This window comes from Stomoxys calcitrans, chromosome 2 (genome assembly GCF_963082655.1).
Source record: "Stomoxys calcitrans chromosome 2, idStoCalc2.1, whole genome shotgun sequence".
NCBI lineage: Eukaryota > Metazoa > Arthropoda > Insecta > Diptera > Muscidae > Stomoxys > Stomoxys calcitrans.
This window is the reverse complement of record NC_081553.1, coordinates 149,556,085-149,575,314: the sequence shown is the minus strand read 5'-3', so window position 1 is coordinate 149,575,314 and position 19,230 is coordinate 149,556,085. Positions and strand designations below refer to the sequence as shown.

Sequence of the window (19,230 nt, the reverse complement as noted above, 5' to 3'; positions counted from 1 at the left end):
TATGTCCCCACCTAAGTGCAGGTATCTGTTAGACGCGAAAGACGGGCAATGACAAAGGAAATGCTCCAACGTCTTATCATATTCCCCGCATGCCCTACACCAAAGTCCAGTCCACCAAACTACTGAGGCGTAAGTAAGTATTGATTTAATCACGCTCCTGTAGAGCCAGTGGACTATCCTAGGATTCAGGCCCCATTTCGAGCCTACGGCCTACATAGTGTCGAACATCTGTGAACCTTCTAAGTATGCTCCTGAATGTGACACTTCCAATTCAGTTTCCTGTCCAAGATCACACCTAACTGTTTAACCTTGTCAGATATCGAAATCGTCTTACTGAGGAAACGTGATTCATTAAATTGGCCCACCTTCGTCTTCCTCGTGAACAGGCATATTTCAGTTTTTTCTGGGTTAACATGGAGACCTCTGGGTCTAGCCCAATCATATGCCATATGCAAGACCCTTTTGGCCCTTCTGCATAGCTCGTTCGGATCCTTACCTCTTAGAAGTATTTTAATATCGTTAGCGTTGCAGACGGGTTCAAATCCGTCCTCAGTCAGCATCCGTAATAGGACATTTAACATGGTGGTCACCCATAGGAGTGGCGATAAAATGGCCCCCTGTGGCGTGTCTTGCACCACTTTCTCCCCTATATTTATGCCATGGGCCACACAATTTATCGACCTGTTCCGTAGCATGTGGTTTATCCAGCCTCTAGGGACCGGGTCCACCCGGTACTGGTCTAAGGATTGGATCAGTGTGCCGGTCCGCACATTGTTAAAAGCCCTATCGATATCAATGCATACCGCCAGGGTGTACGTTGTGGCATCGAAGGATTCTTCTATTTTATGCACAATCTCGTACAGTTCGCTGGATGTCATACTCTTTATCATGGTGTCCATAATACGTTCCATGGATTTGAGTAGAAAAGACGTAAGGCTTATGGGTCTGTAGGCCTTTGGTGTGGCATAACTTGCCTTGCTTGGAATATTCCATCAGGAATCTTCGAGGATTCCTTCACCATAAATTCCGTAATTATACACCTTCGATCAATATCATTATTCCACGATTCCGGTGTTTCCGTGAGTCCCGTCGTATCCTGTGAAAAATGGGTTTTCATCAAAAGCCTCAACATGTCCTCCGTTGTCTCTGCTCTCACTCCCATGTCGTGCGGTGAGTGTTCGCATCGCACCCTATTAGTAGCTCGTTTCTTGTCTGTTTTGCTTGCCTCACCAGCCGTTGCAGCTCCGACGTGGGTGCTCCACCTGTCTCACCACTGCTGCATACGACGTTGACAACTCTGAGAAAAATATAAAATTCAAATTTGTATGACATATGAAGCAGGTACTCGGTCGAGTACCAGTGTTAACATAGAATAATCGGTAGTTGATATGGTTCAGTATGGAAATTTTGTTCCGGGTCGTCCATGGCTCCTGAATTAAGGCAATATGAATTTTGCTCTTGCTGATTTCATTGCATATACTCATCTTTCCAATATTGAGAGAGACCGTGATTGTCTCGTTGTCAGCCCCCCGTTCGTTGGGCGGTTTTGAGTCACCTGCCACTGCATCTTGAAAAAAACAGTTTTGCTCCCGTAGTGCCTTTAGTCTTAGCCAAACTCGTCACGGAGGTTTGATCAATGCCAACCATAAGGACCTCCCACATGCGTTCCGTCGCAAATTTACTGCCCCGTCCCTTGATGAAGAGAGTCACCTTTGTGAGCTGGTGGATATCCATCTTTCTCACTAGGTCGAGCTTTGCGCCCTTCAAGGGGCGTGAATACCTCTGACGAGCTGTTTGACGGTATCAATACATTCCGCCGACGCAAAACGCAGCGTAAAGACGTCCCCTCTATACTCGCAGCTCACCATTGGATGGACCCTCTACAGAGTCCCACACATGTTCGAAAATCCGATCGTTAACCAGATCCTCCATTTGGGACCGATGATCTAGTGGAATCCTACCGGATGCACAGCCGATATTGATGACTGCATAAGTCAGCTCATATCTGTTGTGCTTCCTTGCCTCTCAGCGACCATCTTTCCCTTCGGTTCGGATCTTTACCCCTAAGACGTATTATAGGCATGCTGTTTGTATGTAAGCAGTTCGTTGGATGTCCTAATCTTTACCATGGTACCCGCAATGCGTTCCATGGTTTTGAATAGAAAGGATTTTAGACTTATAGGCCTGTAGTCTTCTGGTGTCGCATAACTTGCCTTGCCGGAAATATTCCATCAGGTACGGATGACTTAAATGGTTTGAAGCTCCTCAAGGCTTCCTTAACCATAAATTCGGTTATGATAAGCCTTTGATCAACCTCATTATTCCAAGAATTCCGATCGCCTCGGGAACAGGTTGCCCATTGGTTATTTAAAGGCGCCAATAACTCGCATAGTCATATCGAATATCATAGGCACTCAGTATTTGTGGAAGAGCAGGTGCCGCCCGATCTCTTACTGAGACTCTCCGCTCGATACCGCTGATTCCCCGCGATTGCCTTTGGAGCTACTCCGTATTGAGCATTCCACTGTCCGCAACTTGTAGACGGAAGCTCGCAGCTAAGCTTCTCGTAATAGCAATGAACAACACACAGATCGGACCACAATGTTCCAGCCTTTGTGGTGCTTACAGCTATCCCGTGCCGGATCATGACAAATACATAGGTACAGTTTGGATTCGTCGCGGAGTTGAAAAGAAAAAAGTGTCCCGTTTGGTATATATTTAAGTATATGCGAGTGACCTAAAATCTATTTAAAATTCTAAAGAAGTTGCGATATCTGAACTCAATTTCAATTCGTTTTGAACATTTTTTGCGATTTAATACCAATTTCATACAAATTTGTCGTATGATAACCCTTTATTTATTACAAATAAATTTGAAAATTGTCATGTATTCCAAAAAGCGATTCCATTTTTCCTGTTTTACGAAAATTTATTTCAATGTATCAGGTATACGGAGAAAATATAAAAATAGGGTTTCATTTGCAGTAGGTAGTAGAAATAACTAGTTGAAAACTTTACCTAAAGCTTTTATTTGTGTAATTTGTTGTAACTTAAAAGTATTATAATTAAAGAATTTATTACTTTATTTGCAACTAAGGAATTATTTTAAATGTAAAATTTTCGCTTAATCAAATAAGTGAACTCTGAATAATGTTCCTTAAAATTAATTAAATTATTTTGGAGTTATTATCTGTAAAATAGTTTATTAGACCATACATATCGAGCTTCCAGATTTTGATTTCTGACTTTTATTCGCTTGGATATTTCGGCCTACAAGATTGAGATTTTTGATCCAATACTAAAACAATAATTGTTGCCAAGACAATAGTTAAGAACCCCCTATCACATCGCATGCTGAGGATATGGAAAGAACATTTTACCCAACTGCTAGTGTCCGACGTTGGCGGCGAAGAGGATACCGCAGAACCAATCAATGATGATGGTATAGAATGTTTACCTCCTAGTCAGAATGAGGTCCAAGTAGCAGTGACACGAATTAAGAACAACAAGTCAGCAGGAGCCGATGGGTTATCCGATGAACTATTTAAGACCAGAGGCGACACGCTGATGAGGCGTATGCATCAGCTTATCTGCTCAATCTGGCTAAAAGAACGCATACCCGATGATTGGAACCTCAGCATACTATGTTCAAATAAACATATTAATAAATGCGTCAATATAGGTCAATGAACAAATCGAGTCATTGACCATTTTCGGCAACTCAGCAGTTATGCAAATGCATTTGCATAGCACATACGTGGAGTCAATCAACTCGATGTAAATCTGCATGCGTCTGCACAACTGCATTTTGTTCTTGAGTTTGCTTTTACTTGTTTTGATATAACTTTTGTATTAATAAGCATTTGTCTTTAAGCCCATGGTTAACTGAAAGAGTTTATAAGCTCAAACAAAATAAAGGCCATTTGGCAATCTATTAAAACAACCCCAAGTGTTATTAGTGTTATTGCTTGCCCATTTTTCTACTAGTTACAAGTGCTAGGAGAAAAGATTCAGAAATTCAAGAAAGGAAATAGTGATAGTTTTGACGCATCGTTTAAACTAACAACCACTACCCCTTCTTGAATTGACATTTTGGTGACTCCCTGGCAATACGTTATAGACATTTGAGTTTCCCCCCACCAGAGGTAAGGGACTTTAAATGCTATAATACGGAACACGTACCGACACTTTCACCAACAGGCACCAATAGCATTTTGGTGACCGCCTGACAATACGTTATAAACATTTGAGTTTCCCCCCACCAGAGGTAAGGGACTTTAAATGCTTTAATACGGAACACGCACCGACACTTCCACCAACAGGCACCAATAGCATTTTGGTGATCCCAGTCCGCATTGAACACGCATCCGTGCACCATACATTTGCAACAAAACAGTCGAAGACAGTTTACATTTGGACAGTTTACATCAACTGCACCATATATTAGGAACAAAACAGTCGAAGGCAGTTCACATTTGGACAGATATAACTCAAGCTGTGGTCTAACAAACAATTCTACATCAATCAACAGAACTCGGTCGAGAAGGTAGAACGATGTCCAATCTACAACAATTCATGGCACAGCAGAGGGAGAAGGCGTTGGAGATCGAGAAATCGATAGCCAATTTTAAGAAGCCCCCCATGATGGTAGAACGTTGGAATTTTATGAAAAAAAAATCGGAAGAGTTGACATTCCTATGGTAAGCATTTGAACGAACAGAGAATGCTATACGAAATGACCCAACGCTGTCGGTTGATGATCCTTACATAATGGAGAATTTACACACATCTGTGGGAGCTATGTATAGTGCCGCCATGACTGACATTGAAGAGTGCATAAAGATCCTGAGAGCCAAACCATATAAGCCATTGCCATCAACAAGAGAGAAGGTAAACGAGAACCCACCAACTTTACAAATTTAGCAAAAGGAGTTTAACCCGCTTCAAGGGATAACTAGGAAAATAAAGGCTCGGATGACGGCCTTAAACCGATTCCTGCAGGGTTTGACGTCGGTGGAGGACGGCGAACCAATACAATTCTACTCCATCAAGATCGAGACAGTCAAAGGTCTGTGGCTTCAAATGCAGAACCTTTACGATGAAGTATGGCAGCATCTGGAGGATCCATCGTAATCAGGTCTTGACCAAAAGGAATATAATGCGTTGGAAGATTCCGTTCAACACAATTATAAGGCTTTCTGTAATGGCAGACAAATATAAAGAACCAGTTACATATAGACAGTCACGGGCAATCAATTCAGTGCCACTACATGCATTACCACTTCCAAAGGTAACAATCCCGCAGTTCAACGGCGACTATTTGAAGTGGAACGAATTTTATGAACTATTCTCCGAGAAGGTAGATAGGCAACTTCTGCCCAACGTACAGAAAATGTGGTACCTGAAAACAAACATTTCTGGAGAAGCAAGCAACCTTATAAGCCACCTGACATTAACAGATGAAAATTACAAAACCGCTTGGTTGCTCCTGCAGGAGCGTTAGAACAACAAAAGGGCTTTGGTGGCAACATTAGTTGAGAAGATCCTAAATCAACCAACGGGGACATCCTCTGCAGCTAAAATCAAAGATTTGCACGACACCACGAGAGAATGTCTGTTGGCACTGAATAATCTGGGGATTGATACTTCCTCTTGGGACGCCATACTGCTGCCATTAATGGTTAAAAAGATGGATCGCAACCTTCACATTAGGTTTATGTAAGCATTCGGTAAATCAAAGGAGGTACTGATGAATTACTATCTTTCCTAGAATTCCAGTTTCAATCAATGGATCTTATTGTAGTCAAGGATAAACCGGCAGGACAACAAAACACAAGCCGGGTAGTCGTTTCTGTGACAGCTTCTGGAAACAAAATTTGCAAATTATGCAGTAATGGACCCCATCCGCTCTATCACTGCAAAAAATTTTTGAACATGGCAGAACCTGAAAGACTTAAGTGGGTACAACAACACAAACTTTGCGTCAATTGCTTCAAGATTGACCATTCAGCAAAGGCCTGCTCTGCAAGCAGTCGTAGAAAGTGCAGCAACAAACACAATACGTTGCTGCATCTGCAAAAGAGGAACCAAAATTCACTTAAAAATCAAAACTCAACTCAAAAACAAGAACATTCAAACACACAAAACAGCGCAGCCCCAAACAACGCAGAGGCAGTCTCATACGCATCCGCTTCATCTTTAATCAGTAACAATAACTATGTAATATTAGCCAAAGCAAAGGTAGTCATCAAATCTCCAAATGGTGCTTCATATGAATTCCGGGCAGTGCTGGACTCAGGTTCTTAAGTGAATATTGTAACGGAAAGGCTCATTCGAAAGTTATCTCTCTCACCAGCGGAAGCATCGCTATGCATTGATGGGGTTGAAAAGGTCCAGAAAAGAGAAACTCATCGTATAAATGTTGAAATGACATCAAGAGATCATTGTTTCTCTGCAAACTTGGAAGCCTTCATCTTACCAACTATCATTCCACCACAACCAAATCAGAACGTTGACGCTTCCACATGGAACATTCCAAGGAACATTCATCTAGCAGACCCCAATTTCTATAAACAAGAAAAAATAGATATTCTACGTGGTGCTGAATTTTACTTTAGTCTCACGCAACCTGGAACTATAAGACTTGCTGATGATCTTCCAACACTTCACTTGGCTGGATCGACGGTGGACAAATCCGACAACACAACATTGCCAGTCAGTCAACAGCAGCAACGTGTGCAATATTTGATAGTGAAACGTCACTAGAAACTGCGATTGAACAACTTTGGAAAATGGATGAGGTCGGATCTAATGAAAAGGTATTATCTCCAGCAGAAGATCAATGTGAATCTCATTTCGTGCATCATGTGCAGACTAGCGTAGACAACCTATTCATCGTCAGCCTTCCACTTCGCGAAAACCCTCAGGCATTGGGTCAGTCGCAAAATTTAGCCTACAATCGATTCATCAGCCTTGAGAGACGATTGCAAAAGAATACGGAGATACGTACACAATACGTACGTTTTATGCGCGAATATGAAGAATTGGGCCATATGCCGAAAGATGAACTAGACAACATGATGGACCCGAAGTATTTTATTCCACATCATTGCGTGCTGAAACCCGACTCAACTACAACAAAACTTAGAGTGGTGTTCGACGCATCAGCGAAAACATCAACTGGATTATCCTTGAACGACATTATGTACACTGGGCCAGTCGTGCAAAGCGATCTATTCTCAATCTTACTCAGGTCCCGACTGCCGAGATTCGTCTTTACAACTGGCATCGAAAAAATGTATAGGCAGATAGTACTAGATTCCACCAATCACCTGATAATTTGGAGGGAAGATCCAGCCATGCCGATTAATTACTACGTGCTCAATACAGTGACATATGGCACAAGGGCAGCTCCAAACCTCGCTACCAAATGTCTGCAGAAAATTGCAGATGACAACATCATTAATTATCCGCTTGGTTCAACGATGCTAAAGGATAATTTTTATGTTGATGATGGTCTCGGCAGATCAGACAACATGAACACCGCAATTGAGACTCAGAAACAGCTGGTGCAATCTTGAAAAAACATGGGTTCAATTTGAAATAGTGGTGCGCAAACCATCCCAGCCTATTGAAAGACATACCAAAGGCTGACCAACAAATGAGCCTTAATGTAGATGATTTGAATAACTCCGATACTGTCAAAACAATAGGACTGTTTTGGTTACCTCAAAGTGACCACTTCTTCATTAAGGTGAAACTGAATGAAGTTCGGACAGTCTCAAAACGAACAGTTACATCCGAGTTGGCAAAACTTTTTGATCCACTTGGACTCATCGCGCCTGTCATTGTTAAGGCAAAGATATTTATTCAGGAATTATGGATGCATGAACTATCTTGGGATGAGCCACTACCTGTAAATCTTCATGCTGCCTGGCTAACTTTCAGACAAGATTTGGAGAGTTTAAACGAGTTCAAGGGATGGACGAGTCATTGTACGTTTGCTGTGTGCTAAATCAAGGGTGGCTCCTTCAAAGCAACAAACACTACCTCGACTTGAGCTATGTGCCGCTTTGAAAGCAGCTCAACTCGCAAACAAGATAAAGAGAGAGCTCAATATGCAGAAGAACCCAATATACATTTGGACCGACTCCGAGATTGTCTTACACTGGATCAATGCACAGTCTTCGTCCTACAAGACTTTCGTGGCCAACAAAATATCTGCTATTCAATCGCTAAGCATACCTGAACAATGGCGCCATGTAAGGTCAAAAGACAATAAAGTTGATGTTCTATCTCGTGGGTTACATGCAGCAAACTTGCCGAAATGTCACATCTGGTTCCAGGGCCCACTCTTTCTTCATGGGGATGCATCATTATGGCCACAGAAGGTTGACTCAAGATTGGTCATTACAAGTGACATTGAGAGGAAGAAGGTGCCGACAGTTATGGCAGCTGCAGTTGAAGATGATAACCTGATTTACAGAATTCCGCATAAAGGGTCATTCATGGCCTTACAAAGAATTCTGGGATATGCCATCAGATTTGGGAAAAACTCAAGGATTGAAAAACATTTAAGACCCACACAAACCTCACTTACCCCGGAGGAATTGCATGATGCCTTGACTGTTTTAGTTCGCAAACTACAAGGATCAGACTTCCCCACCGATGTCAAACAACTTCAAGAAAATGGTGAAGTCGATAAGAGCAGCACAGTGATCGGGCTCAAGCCATATTTGGATAATAATGGAATCATGCGAGTTGGAGGTCGCTTGGAAAACTCATATTTGCAGACAGATGCCAAGCATCCAATGATACTGTCTTATAATGACCCAATTGTCAAATTACTTTTTGTTTAGATTCATGAAGAGAACAAGCACTGTGGACCTCAAGCGTTGCTGAATGCAATCAGGCAACGATTTTGGCCAATCAGAGGAAAGATAACAGCACGAACAGTTGTGCAAAAATGCGTCCGATGCACAAGAGCGCAACCAAAACTGTGTCAACAAGTCATGGGCAACCTTCCACAGTCCCGAATAGTTCCTGCTCGACCATTCATCAATTCAGGAGTAGACTACTGCGGACCCTTTTGGATTCATCACAAGGTCAGAGGTAAAAAACCCACAGAAGCTTACATCGCAGTGTTTTGCTGTTTTACAACAAAGGCTGTGCATCTAGAGTTGGTATCTGATCTGTCCACAGAGTCATTCATTGGTGCACTTAAAAGATTAATTGCTCGCTTAGGTCACTGCCAAAATATATATTCAGATAATGCAACTACATAACTTCGTGGGAGCCAAGAACCAATTGGCGAAACTAGCCGAGAGCATATATTCAGACAAGGCAAGAGAAACCATTAGTTCCGCGTCCAGTTCAAAAGGAAAATGTTTTCATTTTATTCCACGCAGAGCCCCTCACTTTGGGGGATTATGGGAAGTCTCCGTAAAATCCGCCAAATATTTGTTGGTACGCAGCGTTTCCACTGAATCTTTAACCTACGAAGAATTAGAGACAGTAATTGCGGAAATAGAAGCTATACTGAATTCACGCCCGTTGACACCCATTTCGAATGATCCAAATGACCTCGAAGCATTAACCCCTGGTCATTTCCTCATTGACGAAGCACTGACATCTCAAATCGACAGCCGTGCGGAAACAATGAAAACATCAGCATTAACCCATTGGAAGCTGGTGTCCCACTTAAAACAACAATTTTGGAAAAGAGGGTCCTCAGAATATTTAAATGAACTCCAACAACGCCACAAATGGAGAACAAGGGCTCCCAATGTGAAATTTGGAGATGTGGTCATCACTAAAGACGATAATCTACCTGTAATGAAGTGGCCATTGGGGAGAATTTGTCATGTCCACTCTGGTGATGATGGAGCCGTTAGAGTTGCTGAAGTAAAAACTGCTACCGGAGTGTTCAAAAGAATATCAAGAGAATATCACTGAATCCGAAAATGATTGTGCCGCTAACGCTGAGCAGAAACAGATCTCTACATCTGACCATGATTGTGCTGATGAAATTGATAACAACGAACCTCAACGGAAAATAATCAGATTATCTGGAAAATACATATTCACAACCCTTTTAGCCCCATTGTTAATTCTTCCCATCATTTTTTCAAATCAAATAGATATTACAAATTTCGGAAACAAGATAGGAGTTCACTTCGAAAAAATTGGAACCACGAGAATTGCGACAAGTCAATGGAATCTTGTTGTATACTATGACCTATCAATGTACTGGGCAGATACAAGGTTTTTATCTGACGGGATCAACACGCTACAACACATGTGCAGCATGGTGGAAATGAATAAGTCTTGTCTCCACATTGTAGAAGACCTACAACATACTAAAGAAGATCTGGTTTTAGAAAATAGATTACTGCAGAAATCACGAAAAAAGAGAGGTGCCATAAACGTAATTGGAAATATTGCGAACTCACTTTTTGGTATTTTAGACTCAGAATTCGCCGAACAGATGTCATCTACAATAAAATCCTTGAAAGACGACGACTCCTTTCTATTGAACCTCCTTAAAGATCAAACTTCTGTCATTAATTCCACTATAAACGTTGTGAAACACAGTACAACTTTGACCAAAAACAGTTTTAAAGAAATTCAGAAGAGTATTGACGAAATGAGCAAGGAAGAAAATTCGCTAAGTGCCGAATTAGACCAACTTAAACTATTTCAAGCCATCAATCTCAACATGATGCAGCTCTCAGTAGTCACTGACAGAATTGAACGGATGCAAAGATGTATTTTAGATGCTTCTACACATGTCCATCATGGGAAGATCAATCCGCTTCTACTAACTCCAACACAACTTCAGATTAAGACTCACATACCAAAGTCATTAAGGCTGCTCGTTTCTGATGACGATTTATTAGATATATGCAAGTTGATGAAAATAAAGGGTAGACTTACCAATGATCATGTAGTGTTTACTATAACGCTACCCTTGGTTGACACTGATGACTTTAAGCTACTTCACCTTATTCCAGTACCCAACCAGATAGGTGACTCATTAGCAGTAATAAATATTTGTAACCCAATGTTGGCGGTAAACATCGAACAAGGACATTATTTTCCAGTTGCGCAAGCACAATTACAAAAATGTGATGTGATCAATCAGGATATGTTCATATGTTATGGTGTGTACTTACTATTCACCTTTGGAGCAGAAATGTGCGCATGTGAAATCAATTTGTTGCAGAACAGAACATACGCGAATTGCCCGTTGACGACACTCCATACAAATGTGTCATGGACACCTTTAAAGGACCAAAATCAATGGATGTGTGCAACTCTTCCAGATGCACAAGTTACAGTGGTATGCGAAAAGAATGGCATTCCTCTTAGCTTTAAAGGATCTGGAATTTTGACATTAAAGCCAGAGTGCATCCTTAAGCATGGTTTTATCCATCTAACAGGCCAACAGAATATATCATCCGTTCCAAAATCATCATACACCAGTCTTGGACATGTCGTAGAGTTAATAAGGCCTTACCATTGCCTTGATGACACTATCAGCAAAACAAATCAGTCCTCTGTATTAGACCAGTTCGCTTCACAGTTCGCCGAACTTTCATCGATCCAACTCAGGATACGGTCTATAGAAGAGGCTAACAATGGGCACCACTACCATCACAAACATAGCACATCGGTAGCATATGCAGCATTAATCATCGGTATGATCATAATTGCTATATTTATATCTAGATGGCTATTATCCAAGAGGCCTAAAGTAAACATACACCAGATTCAACCAAGCAACGATGGACCAACACCAACACCAAGGCACAACTTTGTCGTTTAAGCTAGTTCATATCAACTAAATCTTTACTATCCTTATTTTCTTGTACTTTAAAATTGCACCCATTTCTAATTCGTAAATAGAAAAATAATTGAATGAATAGTTGTAGATACTAAATTCTTGTAAACGAAAACTTAAAGGAAATTAAACACATTTGTGAAACTCTCCAGAATTCAAGTAGACTAGAATTTGTAAACTTACTCTAATTTTTTGGAACATTCAATAAAATTAATATGGAAATGAACTAACATTATTAATATTTAACATTAAATAATTATCATATCATATCAAGTAAAAGCTTTAATTTTTTAGAAAGAAATTAAAATTTCTTCAACTAAACTGTTAACTAAGAACTTTAAATTCTAATAAATGTAATATATATCTCCTGTGATTGACATACATTTGTTGAACGCTGTTCAACGCGGGGGAGAATGTTAAGAACATAGAAAACAAAATTTATGCCGTCAATTGAAATAAACATATTAATAAATGCGTCAATATAGGTCAATGAACAAATCGAGTCATTGACCATTTTCGGCAACTCAGCAGTTATGCAAATGCATTTGCATAGCACATACGTAGAGTCAATCAACTCGATTTAAATCTGCATGCGTCTGCACAACTGCATTTAGTTCTTGAATTTGCTTTTACTTGTTTTGATATAACTTTTGTATTAATAAGCATTTGTCTTTAAGCCCATTGTTAACTGTAAGAGTATATAAGCCCAAACAAAATAAAGGCCATTCGGCAATCTATTAAAACAACCCCATGTGTTATTGCAAAGATTCAGAAATTCAAGAAAGGAAATAGTGATAGTTTTGACGCATCGTTTAAACTTACAACCACTACCCCTTCTTGAATTGACAATATAATTGGGCTCTATCTATGCGGCTTTAGACCTGGTAAATCCACCCTGGACAAGATATTCACACTGCGCCAAATCCTGGAAAAGACCCGAGAAGGACAAATCAACACCTACCATCTCTTCGTTGACTACAAAGCCGCCTTCGATACCCGTCGATACGTTCAAAGGTATTTTAAGCCATGTCTGAGTTTGGTATGGCGGTGTAGCTACCTTGTCTTCTTTTGTGGGTATCGATGAGTTTCGCCGGCTCCAGTTTCGTCTTCCCATGGTCTCTTTGTTCTTGTCTTGTACTCCTCGATGGTTAAGGCCTTAGGCTCCTCTTTTATTGTAGTCATTCTTTATAATTTTTTCTTCGCTCAGTAAGGCCATTTGTTCTTCTTCTTCTATTTTTTCATTGAATGCACTTTCTTCTTCCTGGAGCTCTACTCGCTTAAAACGGAGTTTTTTGCTAACCTTAGCGAGAGTTGCCTTTCTCGCCCTTTCCAAAATGTTTGATTTGGAAATAAATTTCCTGTCCAGCAAAATCTATATATATAAGAGAATTGCGTGATTGCTGACTGACTGATCATCGCCCAGCCCAAACGGATTAAGCTAGAATCATGAAATTTTACATGAACGTTGGTCTTGGGTCGCAGGCACGGAATAAAAAGTACGAACTGAGACATATTTGCCCACCTCGGACAATATGTCCCATTCTTCTACAGCTCAAATTAAAGAGCGTCTCAAAAAAATAAGGTTTGGTAAAAAATAAGGGCTAGTACCGCAATTGGTACTAGAGCTCTGAATTTTGAAACTTCGGTAAACTATGGCAACCTTAATTGGGTGACTTTGGGAGTTTTTGGGAATTTTTACATGTAGTTACTAAAAAAAGTACGAAAAAGGTATGGTGCGGGTGGATAAGGTAGAATTTTGAAATTCGACATAATAGAAATATGGTGAAAAAGGATAGGGTGAAAAGAAAAAAATTAAAAAATAGTACTGGTAACGGGAGAAAGTACGTTTAGTACCACAATTTGTACCATTTGGTACTTTCTTTACAGATGGAGCTAGAGGTCTGAAATTTGGCATGTAGGTAAAACTATGAAATATGTAATTGGTGACTAAATGATCTATTGAAAATTGGTGCATTTTGGTACTTTGATTGGTACAATTTAGTACTTTGTACAAAATGAATACAAAGAACTGAGGTTGGACACGGTGTAATATTACTTTTTGTAATTATTAGTCAAAATAAAATTATTTTTAATGGTCTTTTTTGGTTCGTTATGGGGAATAATCAATAACGGTTAGGTACTAAAACCAATAACAGTCTGGTTCTAAGACCAATAACAGATTGGTATTAAAACCAAAACCAATTTGGTAATAAGGCTAGTACCGAACGGTACTAACCATGTTTCATCCATACCATCCGGTATTGTTTTTGTACCATACGGTGTTGCTTTATTATCAATACCGTATGGTACTAAAATGAGCACGATCGGTATCAACTTTTCAACTAAGAAAAATATGATGGGTAACTATGACCTTTTTACAATTCTTACAATTAGGTACCAATGTTGGTACCATTTGGTACTTTCTGTGCAAATGGAGCTAAAAGTCTGAAATTCGACGTTTAGGTCAAATTTAGATATTTTTGATGGGCGACTAAATGATTGTTTCTCAATTCGAAGATTTAAATACCAATATTAATTTTATTTGGAACTTTCTTTATAGACGAAACTAGAGGTCCGAAATTTGGCATGTAGGTACAACTAAGAAATAAATGATGGATGATTAAATGAACTATTCAAAACTCGAACATTTTGGTACAAAAATTGGTATCATTTTGTACTTTTTGTTCAGATGGAGCTTGAGGTCTGAAATTTGGCATGTAGGGACAACTAAGAAATATATGATGGGTGACTAAACGTTATATTAGAAATTCGTACATATTGGTACTTTCTGTTCAGATGGAGCTAGAGGTCTAAAATTCGGCATGTAGGTACAACTAAGAAGTGTGTCTATTCACCATTCGCACATTTTAGTAGCAAAAATGGTATCATTTGGTATTTTCTGTTTAGATGGAGCTAAAGGTCCGAAATTTGGCATGCAGGTACAAATTGGAAAAATATGATGGATAACTAAAAAATCTATTACAACTCCAAAATGTTGGTACCAACTGAAATTTTCTTAACAGATGGAGCTAGAGGTCTTAAAATTGGCATGTATTGTAGGTACAAGAATAAAATATGTAATGGGTGACGTACGAAACAGCTCATCTTCATCTCAGCGAACGGCGACAGCTTAAAATAACCAAATTGAAAAACCTTATCGCAGTCTTGAAAAAACTACGACATGTGAGAGAAAACTTACTTATTGTGGTGTAACTGGTACTTTAAAGTAAAATATATGACAACTAGAAGACATTTTTTATTCGTATATTTAGGTACGCAAACGTACAGAATGGTTGCCAGTCGTTGCTGGCAACCTTCAGTCTGTCAGCATGTTTTCCGATTAGACAGTGACCCGTCATGACGGACACAAAGAGTGAGATGTCTGTTTTAGCCAATGACAGCAAAGAAGTAGATCTCTTCAAGTCTAGATTAAGCCACATGTCGCTAGAGGCATACCCACAGATTCCAGTATCCCTGGAATGTGTAAGCTAATTCCTAGTCTCGCAAGCTCGTCTACTTTAGAATTCCCTAGGATATCTCTGTGGCCTGGCACCCAGAATGGGTGAATTTTGAACTATTCAGCCATCTCTTTGAGAGTTCTGCGACAATCGAGGCCGGTTTTTGTGTTCAGAAATACGTTATCCAGGGATTTAATGACTACTTGGCTGACTGGCTGTCTGATATTTATGCCAATCGTCGTAATGACATTATATCTTAGCCATTCCACCACTTCCTTAATTGCAAGGATCTCTACTTGATACACACTGCAGTGGTCGGGTAACCTCTGCGATATGACCAGTTCTAGATCTTTAGAGTACACTCCAAAGCCCACCTGGTCGTTTAATTTGGAACCTTCCGTATAGAAGTCTATGTAACTTGTGTTACCAGGGATATCGTTGCTCCGCCACATGACCAATGAGAAAGCACCCTTAACCTCACGGCAGAGGCATAAGATGTAGCATTAAATTCAGTGCATCAGATGGTTTCGTCTTCAGTGCGGCTGTGATGCACAAACAAGCCATCCTTTGGATCCGGTTAAGTATTGAGCAGTAGGTGGATTTTTGAAGCCCCGTCCATCAGGCCACAACAACATATAGCATTATAGGTCTGACAACTGCAGTATATATCCAATGCATGACCCGCGGTCTATATCCCCAACTTTTGCCAATGGCTCTCTTGCAGGTGTATAGGGCAAGAGTTGCCTTTCTTGCCCTTTCCACAATTTTGGATGAAGTTCAATTTCCTGTCCACCAAAACACCCAGGTATTTTTCGCTTTCTGTAGTTGGAACATTCTCTCCAACAAAGGAGACAGGTTCCACTGTAGGCAACTTGTATCTCCTGCTGAAAAGAACTACTTCTCTCTTACACGGATTTATGACCAGACCACTTTCGGTAGCCTACTTTGCTGTTGCACGTAGAGCTTTCTGAATTATATCTCTTAGAGTGTTGGGAAACTTTCCCCTAACCGCAATTGCCACATCATCAGCATACTCGACCACGTTTACGCTTTTTTCTTTCGGAGCCAATTATATATTGTGAATGGCTATATACCAAAATAGAGGAGACAGTACACTTCCTTGAGGAGTTCCTCTGCTGACCCATCTTTTTAGATCCACAGATCCAAAGCCTGCCGTAATGCATCTTTAAGTAAGAAAGTTATTAATAAACCTTCTTACGGTAGAGTTGATGCCTAGAAATTCCAACTCCTTTATGATTGACATCGGTTTTACGCTATTGAAAGCACCTTCAATATTAAGAAATGGTACCATTTTATATTCATTGCCAGCAATAGAACACTCTATGAGCCGACTAGGTCGTGGAGTGCTGTTTCAGTGGATTTGCCTTTACTATATGTATGATGCTGCCGCAACAGGCGATCTCCAGGGATCTTTGTCCTAAGATATGTTTCTATTAACCTCTCAAGCGTCTTCAGCATAAAGGTTGACATGCTAATAGGACGAAAATATTTCACCTTCGTGTGGTAGGGTTTTCCTGCTTTCGAAATGTAGATGATTTTCATGTCCCTCCATCCCACAGGTATATATGACATTCTGATACAAGCAGAGTATAGCTCCCTAAGCCAGGGAACCAGTCTATCAGACACAGCTTGTAATTCAACCGGTGATACATCATCAGGGCCTGGCGACTTAAAGGAGCCGAAATATCTTATCGCGCAAGGGATTTTCTGTTCAGACACAATTTCCCTAACGGCCTTTGACGAATGCATATCAGTGCCCTCTTTTGGCGCCACATTGTCCGTTGGAGAATTTCCCGGGAAATGTGTATCAACGAGTATGTATAGAATTTCCTCATTAGACATTGTCCATACATTCTCTGGCTTCTGAATATACCCCACCGTGATAGGTCTCGAGGACAGAGTCTTCTTTAGCCTAGAGGCCTCAGATCTAACCTCCATAGAGCCGCAGAATTCTATCCAGGATTTGTTCTGAGCCTTTCTAAGCTCGCCCCTATATTTTCTTAGCTCAGTCTATAGTTGTCCGAATCGTGTGGTGCTCTTGTGGCTTTTGCTCTGTTGAAGAGTTTTCTGCAGTCTTCCTTAGACCAACCAGCTCTGGGGTTCACCATGGCGGTCGCTGTTTGCCCCTTGGTTTGGCACTAGGGCATACTGACACAAGCGAGTCATTCAGAGCCTTCGTGATGCGCTTAACCACTATGGCTATATCCTCCATAGTTTCCACTTCCTTTTCTAGTCTAGAAGGGATAGACGTGCAGAATTTGTGCCGAAATTTATCCCAATCCGCCTTTCTTCTGTTTAGCCGAGGGACCACTACTTTTTTTCTTCAAGGTTGAAACTGAAGTTGTGATCATCTAACACTTCCCAGTTGCATATTCTCCACTTATATCTTACGATACAAAGGTAATATCTAGTAACTCTTGCCTGTTCCTGGTAATAAAATTTGGTTTATCCCCTTAATTACAAATCGCTAGATTGCAACTTATAATATATTCAATAAGCAGCTCACCCCTTTCGTTGCCATCCGAACTTCCCCATATCTGGTGATGTGCATTGGCATCACTTCCTACAATGAGGCTTCTCTTCTCTACAGAAGCGGCTACAATCAGCGACTTAAGGTTTGAAGATGGCATCTCTGAATCGTGTGCCATATATGGGGAAGCCAGCCAGTAATAAGACTTGTATATTTCAAGGCTGGCTACAACTAAATTCTCAGTGCTTAGCGACGGAAGAAAAAAACATTTAGACTACTCTTTGCATGAATACAGGCTTTGTGTCTCCCATTCCCCGTACCCTTGAGAAGTTTAAATCCCGGAATTCTTAGTCCTCCACACACCCATGGTTCCTGGATAAGAACCACGTCAAATCCCCCAGCCATCAGGAGGACCTTTATTCTTTTGACTCCACCAGGAGTTCGTCCTCACAAGATTCGTTAGAACGTACTTCCGTACGCTTCCAGGGGCAGGTGAGAAAGCTGTGGAACCACTCTTCCTCAGGACACTGGCCACTTGCGGTGTGGACGATTTCTCCTTAGATGCTTCGCTAACTCCTGCAGTCGAATTACTATCTGAGTTCCGTGTTTCCCCGCTGGAGCACACTTTGAGCCCAGTCCAACTTTGTGATCCACACACACAGGGCTTTTCGGGTCCCGTTTCGATGCCGAATTGAGCGTTGATCGACGAAGGCAATTAGACTCTAACGGCCACGATACCAGCCTGCATCGTCACAAACTGAAGAAGACCCAGGAAATTCCGCAAGGACATCGGAGTATACTGATGACAGTCTATTGACTATCCCACTTCTGTTATTCCAAGGTATGCAGCCCTGTTCTTCCTCCTTGTCGACAACTGCCATCACCAAAATTGTACTTTCTTTACAAATTGAGCTAAAGCGCTCAAAATTGGAATTAATTTATACCTTGACACTAAATATTTGGCGACTTAATTATTTTTCCGGTGTATCCTGTTCTTGGCACTATTTGGTACTCTGAAATTGTATACGCCATTATTACAAAACTTTATAATCCTATGAACTGAGTGACTACCTAGGTTTTGGAAGTCCTACACTAAAATGCAGTATCAAAAACGGAGGTAGCGAAGTGAACCACCGGGATGCTAGTACATATATAAAAGAGTTGCGTGACTGATTGTCGCCCAGCCCAAACGGTCATGAAGTCATGAAATTTTGCATGAATTTTGGTGTTGGGCACAGGATAAGGCTGGATTTGGTGATATTCGATTATTATTATATATTATTAGATTCTTAAAAGTACAACATCTCAGCAAAAAATTTTGTCTTATCTTGGAAGCAATACGAAAATATTTAAGTAAGTAATATTAATATATAATCTTTAAAAATTTTATAAAAAAAAGGTTTTAACATACTTTTGTGCAGTTATCTATTACATAGAGA

The 19,230-nt window shown here is 40.5% G+C and overlaps 1 protein-coding gene across 3 annotated transcripts in view; it reads right to left on the bottom strand.

Annotated features, from left to right (window-relative positions):
- The window catches only part of LOC106090509 (cleavage and polyadenylation specificity factor 73), a 216,436-nt gene that overhangs the window by 21,014 nt on the left and 176,192 nt on the right, over window positions 1-19,230 (bottom strand). The window lies entirely within an intron of this gene.